This window comes from Rhinopithecus bieti, unplaced genomic scaffold, assembly GCF_001698545.2.
Source record: "Rhinopithecus bieti isolate Rb0 unplaced genomic scaffold, ASM169854v2 scaffold_35856, whole genome shotgun sequence".
NCBI lineage: Eukaryota > Metazoa > Chordata > Mammalia > Primates > Cercopithecidae > Rhinopithecus > Rhinopithecus bieti.
In genome coordinates this window covers 3,075,095-3,088,194 of record NW_016815820.1, presented here as the reverse complement: position 1 = coordinate 3,088,194, position 13,100 = coordinate 3,075,095, and the positions used below count along the sequence as shown (strand labels likewise).

Here is a 13,100-nt window from a genome sequence, read left to right as displayed (position 1 = left end):
TTATTGTAGTTATAGATTCTATTTATATCCCTTACCACCTTCCACAAATATTTAGTGATTGATATTTCTGATTTATCTCTGGTTTCTAGCCTCATCTCCATTCCTTTTTCCTTTGAACATAGCAAGTCCTGGAGGCTGCTGGGTCGTCTTCCAGCCACAAGGTGGCTCCCCCAACCCCTTCTCTCAAGCCAATGGATGTACCCCTTTGCTGAGTTCTCCAGGCGGACTAGAATTCAGAGCTAATTATGATCTATAAATGCCATCATTTTCATTGTGAAGTAAATGGCTCACAACCCAGACCCTGGTACACTAAGATACAATGCGAAATTGGTCTTTAAAAATAGGAGAAAGAAAAAGACCTTTGTATTTGCCTAATTTCTCTTCACCCATCCTTCCAAAAGTACAACTGAGCTAACCTTAGAGCAAAATAAGAAAAATAATAAGTCTCCAGAGTAACCTAATTTTGTTGCCAACGAACACAATCATAGACTAGACAAGGTCAAATTTTAAGAAAAGTATACAACTTATTATCACTTAAACTAGACCTACTGTTGGATTTGATATTTTACTGACGAGAGAGTTTTGATGAGAAGACTGCAAAACTATCTTAGAAGTCCCACATCATGCCATCAGTGAAGAACAGTGATCTCCATTACTGCAAGGCTTTAAAAGGACTGGAAATACTACATATTTCCTTTTTGTTGCTCAGCAAACATGTTGCATGTTTCATAAATGTGATTTTTATAGAAGACATAATTTTCTACAGCTGAAATAGGCATAGAGAGACAAATCATTCATCCAATTACATGGAAGGTCTTTCTAAAAGTCTGAGTCCTAATTTCTCACAGTTTCCATATTCTGTTCTGGGGAGAAGCTATCTAACCTTTGGGCAAGTTGCATTTTCCTTATCTGTAAAATGGAGATAAAAATAGGAACTATGCCTCATGGGATTTTTGCTAGGATTAAATGAGTTAATGTATGTAAAGCACCTATAAGAGGTCTTGGTACATAATAAAAGCCATATAAGTGTTTGCTATTATTATTATTATTGTTGTTTATTTGAGCTCAGTTCCTCCTTGGAACTGAGTACTTCAGTTCCTCCTTGGAACTGAGTACTTCGTGAAACAATCACTTGAGAAAAATTAACTTTCATAGATTTCATAAAGACATGAAAAGTATCATTTTTTTCAATACCTGAGAGCTCTGATTGGGATAACTGGTGGTGTATGGGCTTTTTCTTCCTCAAGAACTTTAAAAAATAAGCATTTTCATCCCAATTCATGGTATTACTTTCAATATGACACTAAAAAAGAAACTGCTGATTTCCAAATCTCAAGAGGGTTTTAGACAACACTTTTAAAAAATGCATCATTTTACTAAAGCAAAAAACAACCATAAGTAGTGGTTCTAATAATTTGGTTATGATATTCATATTGTAAATATTTTCATGTTACTTTTTCACTATATTTTAAAAAAGTCTTCAGGAGTTTACTCATGCCAGAATATAACTTTGTTAAGCCTCTTGTTAAACAGAACATATGAGTCCCCTGCTTCTAACATAAATAAATGTTTTGAATTCCCCGGTAAGCACAGCCTTGACAATTCTCAAGTAAATTTTCTAACGATATAAATAATATCTTTAACTTAAGATGGCCTATAATAATTCAACCATGAGCAAAGGCTTATGTAGACACAAAATCCTGCATTCACATAAAACCTTGTTTGTATAAAGGGTCTCTATGCATAGATATAAATATATACATATGTGTTGGTATGTATATATAAATATATGTCCACATATATACTCTCTTGAAACCTCCCATCTATTTGGAAATACATTTTCAGAGACCAAGAAAGATAATCAAATCCATTTTCAATAGCCAAGGAGAAGAGTATGACATTTTTAAATACCTGCTATACTGTCATGCAACTCTTTATTCTTTATTATGTCTGTCAGCTACTATTAGGTGCCTAGTAGACAAATGTTAGTCCTAGTCCTGACCATTTATTTCTATTTGGAATAATTTCAAGCCTAACTCTCTAGAACTGCTTGAAAATGCTGTCTTGTTATGTTGGCCTTGCACCTTTAATGAGGTCTGGAATAAGGGGAGGTGGAAAGGAATCTTTGGGCAGAGACAATTTGGCACCTTTTTTGAGGGAAGCCTGTCTTGGTTTTGCCTGCACTTGCACAAATACTACTTTGAAAGACCCTCTTTCCATTCTGAACAATATGTATGTGTTACTAAAAGCAATATCTTTTATCAGAAGCAGTTTCTGCTGCTTGCACCAACTTTCACTATATTCTTAGCAACTCTTTTATGCCAGTTCCAGATATCAGTTAACAGAATCCCTTAACGAACAGATGTACTGAAGAAATGCATCAATTCGTTATTTGTTACAGTTTGGGGTGTCTGTCCTAAGGGTTTTCTAGCCAAAGGCTTATGTTTCCCAAGAGAAATTTACTTTCATGAGAGAAGAAAATTGAGGCAAATCACTGCTGTTGGACCCTGAAGTCAGAGACACTGGTTTGTTGTCCTTCTGTACATGTGAAGAAAAACTCCCCAGTTACAGAAACAATTGTGGTTCCAATTCATCTCTCATTCTTTCCCAATGTGAAAAATTACAAATGAAATGAAATTTTTCTCTGTCAATAGAATGTGTATGATTCCAGCTGTTCATATTTTCCCTCTAATGAAGGGCTGCACATTTAATTGTAAGATTTATTAGAGACTGTACATTGCTATGTACATGCAAAACAGTTAATCGACATCTAAAATGCTGGTTGTTTATTCTGACATTAATGATCATACTTCTTAATTTGAAACAAAAAGCTTTTGGGGAAAATGTATTTTGTTTCCTCCAAATCAGAAAATAATAATTTCAATGTGAGAAATAAAAGGGCTAGAGAAAAAATATTGATTTATGTATGTAAGGCAGGGGAACAATTAAAGATGCTTAAAAAAAAAAGTCCATAATCCCCTATTCTGCTGGAAACAAGAGAGTTGATTGCCAGCTTTGTTTGATTTCACAGAGATCTCATACGAGGCTGGGTTCATAAACAGGTGAAATGATGGAGTTTATTGCAACGCACATCAACACTGAAACTAAATAACTGTGTTGCCATCTCAGTCCCGCTGAAAGACGGATGGTAAACTTGACCTGCCGCTGGTACTATCCGATTGCCATTTTTTATTCCCCCTTCGCCGCCCCCCCAGGCTGAGCCACGTTGAGTAAATGCATGTGCACGGTCAGGTCAGACCCTGGGATCGGGTGAAACTCCGTTCACATTTGCATACAGGCGGAGTCTCACAATGAAAGCCCATCTGTTCCCGTCTCGGAGTACAAATCGAGTGTCACCCAACTCACTGCAAACGACAGCAGCATGGCCATTAGATGGAGGAACACTCAGCTCAGGTTACGGATATGGAACTGCTGATTTGGGTTTAAATACCTGATAACTGAAGACTTTTCATTATATGTGAACAAAGAATGAACTTTGAACTGCTCAGGAGATACCCTCTCCCCACATTGGGCATCCCTAGTTTTATCCGTTACCAATACGTAACTGCTATATTTTCCACTGACTCTATTTTTTTGTATAAAAATTAGCCAGGCTGAATGTCACAATGCCCTAAATAAGTGCTTTTTTGGAGGGGAGGAGGGAAGGGTAAGGGTAAGAGGTGGAGCAGCAAGGGATGTTGTAAATAGAAAATGAACTCTGAACTCTATATGCCCCCAAAGGTCATTAATATCATGGCAGTGCTATTCCTTGAACTTCTAAATTTTACCAGGGTAGAAATTTTAGTTGCTAGAGTTTAACCAAAGTGTGAACTGCCCCTGCCCTTTAATTCCTCCCTCCCAAACCCATTCAGTTAAGCAAGGCACCTGCCTCCTAGGATCTTCACTCACGGGCCTGGTTATTCCAAAATAGTTTATCAATCATGATCTGTGTCAGAGATTGTTTTTCTGTTAAAATTTGGCAAGTACTTTAGAGTTTACAGACAGAAATCACATACATTCTGACACAAAAAGACAGAGCTGTTCAAGAAGAAACCCCAGGATAATAAGCCTATCCAAGCACCAGCCATGATAAATACAAGGAAAATCACGAACAAAAATATGGGTAGGCTTTCATCAAATGCTTTCTTGTCCTATTTTATGGCAAGAGTCTATTTCTACAAAAATCTTTCTAAGGAAGACACAAGCATCTGGGGTTTGGCTACCTGTGCTTATATTTGAAATACTTCTGTATTCTGTTACATGAATTACATTTAACATTAAAATACGATTTTAGCCATTAGCCCAGTTTAGGCTCCAGTGCATATGTGGCTACATGTCCAAACACACAAACTCTACTGTAGAGAAAACAGATTGCCAGTTTTCCTTTTACCAGTTATGCTTCCTGTTTTCCAGTCAGTAATAGTGTCACTATATGAAGTGCAAAGGTAATATCTGATTGGGTGAAAAAAAATTTTAATATCTGCAAGAATTTTCTTGATGTAAGTAGTTAAGTAATTTGTTTTCTTGCAGATACTTCTCTTAAGATGCTTACTAGGATGATCTTATAGGAAAGAATGTATTAGGATGACATAGAATCCAGAATGTTTAAAGGCCATTGGGCCTTAAAGGCTGTGTCTCCTCAGCAAGGGTTTCTATAACACTATGTGAAACTATGTTCTTATTGTTTGCCCTTTAAAAATAATACCAGGGTAAAGAAAAGATTTGAAGGCTATTTCTTTTTTCATCCCATGCAGGAGCTTACGGTCAACCTTAATGGAAGTTCTACATGCATTAAAAGAGAGAATAGACCCTTTGTTTCAGAAGAATGACCAAGACAAGGGTGAATTTTTGTTCCACTTTGTCAAGTTTAAGGGGAAACTGAATTCAGGAAAAGAGAGTGAGAGGGAGAGAGACCCCCAAACAACTTTCTTAGCTGTTTCTTCATTGCCTCCAATCTTAAACTTAGAACTGTTTTATTGTTATTCTGTAAACAAGTCAGGAATTTGCATTAGGAGATACTTGGCCATGTGATATCTTGGAGGTGGGCTGTTTATTTGCATTCCATGCAGCTGGGTGTCTTCTGTGTGATTAGCAACAAAGCAGAAGAAACCAACAAGCCAGGAATATAATACTAGTGGTTTTCTTTCTGTCTACATCAGGAGAAAATGCTCCATTAAGGAGGTATAACTACTTTAATTCTATATTCCTAAAGGGATATGGATGAGAAAAATTCTTCTTGTTCCAAAGTGATAAAATAACTTGTATATAGAAATATGGGTTGCTTGGCTTCTTGTTATGCACTATTGGTGGCAGGGGGTGGGGGGAGCGGTTGGTGTGAACAGGAACCGAACCTTGAACTTAATTTCCCCTTTGAACTGATGACCTTTGACAAGATTCCCCATGCGTTCCCCTTCAGACAAATTTCATCACAATTACAGTCCCTTCCACTTGAGTTAAAGATATATAATCATTGATTTGACCTAATTACCTGATACATCCCTTTCTTTGCAAGGTGAAGGCTAAATGTGTGAACAGAAGCTGACCCGTGAAGTTCTGATATCCAATTTTTATTCTAATTATCATAGAACACTTTCAGTCTTACTCTATTTTTCTCAAGTTTTCTTTTGGTCCCTTCCCTGAACCCACTATTCCTTCAAATTCAACAATGCCCCCTAGGTTTCAAGCTGCTTGGCAACAGACCTTCAAATGCATTATGCACTACATGTTCAAAGTGTCATTTTTAAACAAAAAAACTAAAGACCAACTCTGCATTAGAAAGTCGTCACTAATCCCTGTCTTTCATGAAAAAGTCTTCTGAGGAGATAAAAGAGTGGAAACTAGAAAGTTCCCACAAGGTTCTGAAATTATCTGACTTCTTAGCATCAATCTATTATGATTCAGACTCTCTTCTAATAATTTACAAACTTCAGGTTATAAAGCAGACACAGGCAATATCAATAGAGTTAGTATAATCAATTTAAACTATAGGGCTCTGTATTTTTTAAAGGGACTATGTGTGTGATGGTGGGGAGGTGGGGGATGTCTGCTTAGTTTAGTACAACAAATCCCAAGCAAAGACTTTAGTAAGAAAGTTTAAATAATGGGATACATTTAAAAAAATAAAATATGTGATTTAAAAGCAAAACTAAGGTTGATGTAAACTATATGAGTTGGCTTTAAAAAATGAATTTGAGTATTCATCTCTAACTCAAGTTAATTTTTAAAAGGAATAAACTGAAATCACAGAGAGTTTTCATTATCTTGTCTTAGACTGTTGAAAAAGAAAGATGAATTGCAAAAAGTTAAACAGCAAAGAGTAAACAAAGAAGAAATTGTTTTCACTTCTTTATGTCATAGTTTACATACAGGGGCATCATGTTCTCTCAAAAAAAAATGACAGTCGATTTTCCTCTATATCATTTTTGTATCATATCACTACTGCCTCCAAACATTAACAGGCTTTATAGGTAGAAGGGACAAAAGAGTTGGAAAGAAAACACCTATAAAGTCAAATAACCTGTTTATTTTGGTGGAGCCTCTTGTGTCCTCACTTACAAAAATTCAACAGCATTGAAAGAAAAAAATAATCCTTCATCTGACCATCACAGTGGACCTGCATCCTGAATTTTATTATCAGCAATTAATTTTAACTATACTTTGACACCAAAGGCCTCAGCAAAAAGGTGGCCAAACTCTTTAAGTAGGAAATTATCACAGTGTACACTGAGGGAAATCTCTAAAAGATTAACATTTTATGGTGTCAATTGTAACTAGGTTGGACAGATAACAAAATAGGCTGGAAGGTTCCCACAATGTTGGGCCATTAGGTAGTTTCTAAAAGGCAGGTAAAATCTGCTATGTTCCTTCACTTAGAAAAGTACAAAAATTATATATATATAAAAAAACTCCAAGGAATACTTGAAAAATGCCTGATCTTAACTCCCACTTCTACCCAAGAGCCTGAGGTGTAACCACAAAAGTACAGAGGAATGTCAGTTTCTTTGATGAAAGCAGTACATAGCCAGATGGCTGGGATCCATGTTAAAAATCACATCATGGACTATAAAAACATTGCTTCTAATTCCTGTTTGGCTATCATAAGGACCTTTGTCAATATATATTAATATTGACATCCCAGGCAACATTCCAGAAAACAGAGAGAAATAGGATGCCTATTCTGTGAGAGAAATACTAGATTTGGCATTATTGTTCTAAGCCTCAATATAGTTTAATGACTAATGGATGGATGCAAAATATAACTAAAACAAACTGCCCTCACTTGCAAGTCAGAATTCCAGGTTTGAGAAGTAAATAAAAAATTTGTACTCACATAATAATTTTAGGATTGACAAAAACAGGGATAGAAATGCTGGAATATTCAGAAAAAAGGATAAATGTTATATCCCTGGGGTTAAGCATGCTCTAAAATGATCCTCTACAGTCAAGATTCTTAATGTGGTATCTGTGAACACTCTGAAATTATATGCAAATGTGCATGTGTGCTTCCCTGTGCATGCTCGTTTTTATGGCAATGAAGAACCACTGCTATGTAGTGATAAGAAAAAGAATAAAAGCACAAAAAATAATTATGACAATTTCCAAAGAAAAGATGCTGGAAGCCAATGATCAGCCAGCATCATCTCTCATGTAGAACAGTGGTTTTTAAACTTTTAAAAATTGATTTCCCCAACTGTAAAGTTTTATTAGACACAACTATCCATTTACTGTGTATATTTACAGATCTTATATATGATACTAATAATTCATTAATATTACAAAAGCTTAATTTCTTTCTCATATTCAGGTTGAGCATCCCTAATAGAAAAGTCCAAGATTCAAAATGCTCCAAAACCTGAAACTTTTTGAGCACTGATATGGTGCCACAAGTGGAAACTTCTACACATAAGTACTTAACACAAACTTTGTTTTATGTACAAAATTATTTAAAATCTTGTACAAAGTTACCTTCAAACTATGCATATAAAGCATATATGAAACATAAGTGGATTTCATGTTTAGACTTGGATCCCATCCCCAAGATATTTCTTTAGGTATATGCAAATATTCCAAAATCTGAAATCCAAAACCCATCTGGTCCCAAGCATTTGGGATAAAGGATACTCAACCTGTATATACATATATGCTAGTATTTTCTTCCCATCTCCTGTGGATCATACAGTATACCTCACCCTAGTTTCTCCCCTCTTCCACTCCTATCCCCCTTAAAATCAATTCTATAAAGAATGGAGAATTCTTTTAGAAATATAAGTTAAATCATGACAGTCTCTTGCTTAAAACTCACTAGTTGCTTCCCATGATATACAAAATAAAATCCAAATATCTTACTATAGCTGAAAAGGCCTTCAGTGACTTAGTCCTTTCTGTCTCTTCAACCTCATTTCCTAACACTATCTCACTCTAGCCATACAGGTGTGGCTCTAGCCACATAGGTTTCTTGATTATTCCCTGAACACTCCAAGATGTGTTCTACCTCAAAACCTTTGCATCTGCTATTCCCTGTGCCTGGAATGCTCCACCCTTAGATCAACCCACGGCTTGATCTCTCACTTCATTCAGATCTCTGCACAGAGGCCTCCTCTGATCACCCTGTTCTCAAAGAAATCTACTGTCACCCTTTTTAGTCATTCTCTCTCTGCCTTTCTGTCTTTTTTGTTGTGTTTAGTTTCAGACCATTTACCATGACTTGATATTATATAACATATCGGCCCCAGTAAAATATGAGCTCTATGGGGCTAAGGGTTTTGTCAGCTTCATCTCTGTGTCCCCAGTACTAAAGTTGTGCACATAGTAGGTTCTCAATGATAAATGAATGGAAGAAGAATAGTCAAAGCAATTGGCAGACATTCCACCTAATGTTCATTTGCATATGAACCTCAAAAGAATGTTCATATGACAGAGGCTACCACACTAATATGAGCTATTGATCAGACAGCTAAAAATCAGTTTCCTCTTTCCCCAACTTGCATAACACTGAAACCACACCTTCCTTATGGTATCTATCACTGTTTCTTTTATACCATTCTTATTTCTTACAGATCTTATCCCCCAGTAGCCTTTGTGAAAAAAGTCCCAATCTGATCCTTCATCTTCTCCCTTATCACATCCAACATATGGCAGGTATCCAGCCCTTGGATTGTGGGCAGGGCTGACAGTCACATGCTGGCCATGACAATCTGAGGCCCAGCTGCTCATGCAGAAGCGAAAGGTGCCAGCCTCTCTGAGCCATACTGAATGATGATCTTTGACTCTATGCTCAGATGGATGTTCATGGGCATTCATCTGTTGACAAGGCTGAATGAAGAGAAGGGACTCCCACTGGAAACAAACCTATGAAAAATCACCAATCCCTTGTATGATAATTGAGGAAAAAAATTATCTCAGTGTTGATATAAAAATGATGAACACAAAATAAAGACTAAACTTAAATGATGATCAGGTGATCTTCATTTCTTTTTTAGGGGTCAATTCCCAAACAGAAGTAGAACTATCACAAACATGGCATTAAACATTTTAAAAATTGAATTAAATTAAGAAATCAAATTGTACAATGGGAACAATTTTAAAGATGAAGAAATGAAAGCGCTCAAAGGTTTGGACCAGCAAAGCATATTCTACACTTAGACTAGTAAGCTGGCCACATAAAATGTTCATAAAAATTTCCTTTTGAAATAAATATACCTGGATATGAATAATTTTCATGTGCCAAAAGTTAAATAAAGCTTGAAAATAAATGATAATAGGCAAGTTGCTTAACATTTCTACATCTTAGTATCTTTATCTGTAAACAAAAGGAACTGAAATAACTTCAGGTCACTTCGAGGTCTGAAATAATTCAAATAAGAATCTAGTTGAGTTTTTCAGGATGCATATGTGTTTCATGCTTATCAATGGCTGAAACTAGAACAAATATTAAACTCTCATGAGACGTTAAGTTAGAAGGCATCATATAAGTCAGCGAAAACAGAGAAGCAATAAAAGGGTAGAGGTAGAAACTAAAGTACTTCAAGAATAAAATAAAATGGAGTTAAATTAAGAAAAAAATGCAATCAACAGGTCTGAGAGAAAAATAATGCAAAATAGAAGTATCAATAAAATGAAAAGATTTAGAAAGCATAATACTGTAAAATGACTTAATGGCACCAGAAAAGTGCAAATCAACTTTCATTATGACACAGGAACAATACCAATGATTTTTTGATTTCATATAAAGTGTCATAATTCATAAGCCCATAGGAAGGCATTCATATTTCTACATTCTTCTGTAGGAATTGCCATACTGAAACAGAACACTGGTCCATCCCTTTTGCCATGCTGCCCTGACAGCAAACAGATGTTTCAGAGAAGCGCTCTACTCTCACCAATCCAAATTCAATAATACACCTAATGGTGCAATACTATATCAAGAACATCATTTCTTTTTGACCTCAGATGGCAATTATCTTATACCCAAAGCAGGAGGCTGGCTCACTTTGATTTCATGCTGGGTGCCCCACTTACGAGGTTTTACTTATAATTACATCAAGACAGATATTTTCATTCACTTGGCTTTTCTGACACACTAAGCTACTTACACAATTTGCTGTCATCACCGTCACAATTAGGCTCTCACGTGTGTGGAATAATGTACGTATAATACAAATGGTTGTATTTGTATTCGTAACTGTCCTTTTAAAAATCTTTGCTTTCTGTGGCTGGCCATGGTGGTTCACATCTGTAATTCCAGCACTTTGGGAGGCTACAGCAGGAGGATCGCTTGAGGCCAGGAGTTCAAGACCAGCCTGGGCAACATAGTGAGACTCCATCTCCACAAAAAAAATTAAAAAATTAGCCAGGCATGGCATGTGCCTATAGTCCCAGCTAGTCTGGAGGCTGAGGTGGGAGGATTGCTTGGAGCATGGGAGGTTGAGGCTGCAGTGAGTCATGATTGCCCCACTGTCCAGCCTGGGCAAGACAGAGCAAGACCTTCCTTTGGGGAAAAAAAAATTGCTTTCTTAAAAATTAAGGTTTCTATTATTAGCTTCAATTTATTCAAAGGCTCAAGAATTCCCAACTTAATGTAAATAACCATCTTGAAGTGGAAACAAAAAGGAGAAATGAATCTTTAAAGAAGTATACATAGCAGTAAGAATAACTTTTGAATGCATGAGGCTTTGGGCTTTATGTAGATAGCTCTCTGAGAGAGTGAACTAAACAGAAGAAATAGACTGGAATGGCAAAAGGAATTGATCAGGAGTGTGAAACTGGAGCTCGATCTCAGTTGTTTCTAGTCCTCTACAGATTCAAAGGTACATTGCAGAAGCACTTTAGCCATAAATCCCAAGGTCTCCTCATCTCCAGAGGAATCCTTTTTGGGGAAATGTTCGCCTGCCACACCCTTTCTATAGTCCTGGAGCAGACAATTTAATTAGAACCTCTAGTATGACATTTAAATTAATGTAAAAGAATAGGGATTGGGACCAGCCTGGGCAACATAGAGAGACCCTGTCTCTAGTTTAAAGAAGAAAGAATTGGAGAAGACTTTTTTCAACTGGGAAAATAATGACAAACTTAGAGATGCCAATTATTTTCTCCATCAGAGTATTCTGGACATAAGAAACAGCAGTAGATCATAGTAGTCAACGATGTTGCTCCATAGCTTGACTGGACCAGTAATTTTAAAACTCCAAGGTGGGCGGATCACTGGAGCCCAGGAGTTTGAGATCAGTCTGGGCAACATGGTGAAACCCCACTTCTTCAAAAAATACAAAAATTAGCTGGGTATAGTGGCATGAGCCTGTAGTCCCTGCTACTCAGGAGGCTGAGATGGGAGGATCACCTGAGCCTGGGAGGTTGAGGCTGCAGTGAGCAGTGATCACACCACTGCATTCCAGCCTGGGTGACAGAGTGAGACCGTGTCTCAACAAACAAACAAACAAATAAATAAATGAATAAAATTCTGAATATTGTTTTTGCAGTGACTCCTCTTTTTTAATAAACATTTTGAAGGCTTGATCAGAAAGCTTATGAACAAGTATCTAAAATATCCCTTATATGATAACCATTATGGTAACTCTCTATTAAATGGACAAATAATCTCATAGTCTTTTAGTAATCCAAAGGTTAAAAAAAAAAACCCTGAAAACAAAATTACCAGGATATTTCATGAGGCAAGAGATCCAAAGGCATACAAGATAACCCAGGAATAAAAATGAAGCCAAAAGGAAAAAAGAATGAATTTCCTATTGATGATATCTGTTATTACCAAGAAATATTCTCTCATGAACCACAAACAACAGAGTAACAATTCAAGAACATGTCATCAGGAAAAACTCAGCCTTAAGTATTAATTAAATGATCTTACTGGTTCTCTGTAAACCTTAAAAGGCCCCTAAGTCTATTCTGGGAGGTATAATAAATCAGTAATATTATCTTAAGATTAAACTGATATTTCTAGACAAGGATATCTTTTGAAAATAATTTTTTCTTTACTCTCCTGGAAATAAGTTGCTATTAAAACCTAGAACATAGCAGACTCACAGTGCCCAGCACACTTATACATGTTAAATAAAAGTAAATTATTTGGCCTGAACTTTATAACTCCTAAAAATACTAATGGTTACTGCAGTATAAAAAAGAAAGTAAGTTTCTCTTAAAAATCTTACTAAGGCAAAGAAAACACAATCAGAGAGAAAAAAATCATACAAGTTTTTATCAAAAGAGAAAGGATTTCTTGGCTGGGTGTGGTGGCTCATGCCTGTAATTCCACTGCTTTGGGAGGCCGAGGCAGAAGGATTGCTTGAGCCTAGGAGTTTGAGACCAGCCTGGACAGCACAGTGAGATCCCATCTCTACCTCCACCAATTTTTTTTTTTTAAAGAAAAAGTATTTCTTACTATCAGTAATAGTGGTAATTAAAAGAACAATAATGAATAAAATTCCTAGGTACTTCAAAACTGTCATTCAACTGTTATGCTGGGCAAGGAGCAGCAGAAGGCAGTGATTATTGAACACATTATATGTCAAATGCTTTCTGTTTCTGGTGGAAATCTATGCTTCCAGGCCTAGGCCAGCCAAGCCAACGACAGGCATCCAGATAATGAG

At 36.4% G+C, this 13,100-nt stretch overlaps 1 protein-coding gene across 6 annotated transcripts in view; it reads right to left on the bottom strand.

Annotated features, from left to right (window-relative positions):
* The window catches only part of SKAP1 (src kinase associated phosphoprotein 1), a 299,602-nt gene that overhangs the window by 180,220 nt on the left and 106,282 nt on the right, over positions 1-13,100 (bottom strand). The gene's annotated exons all lie outside the window — the stretch shown is intronic.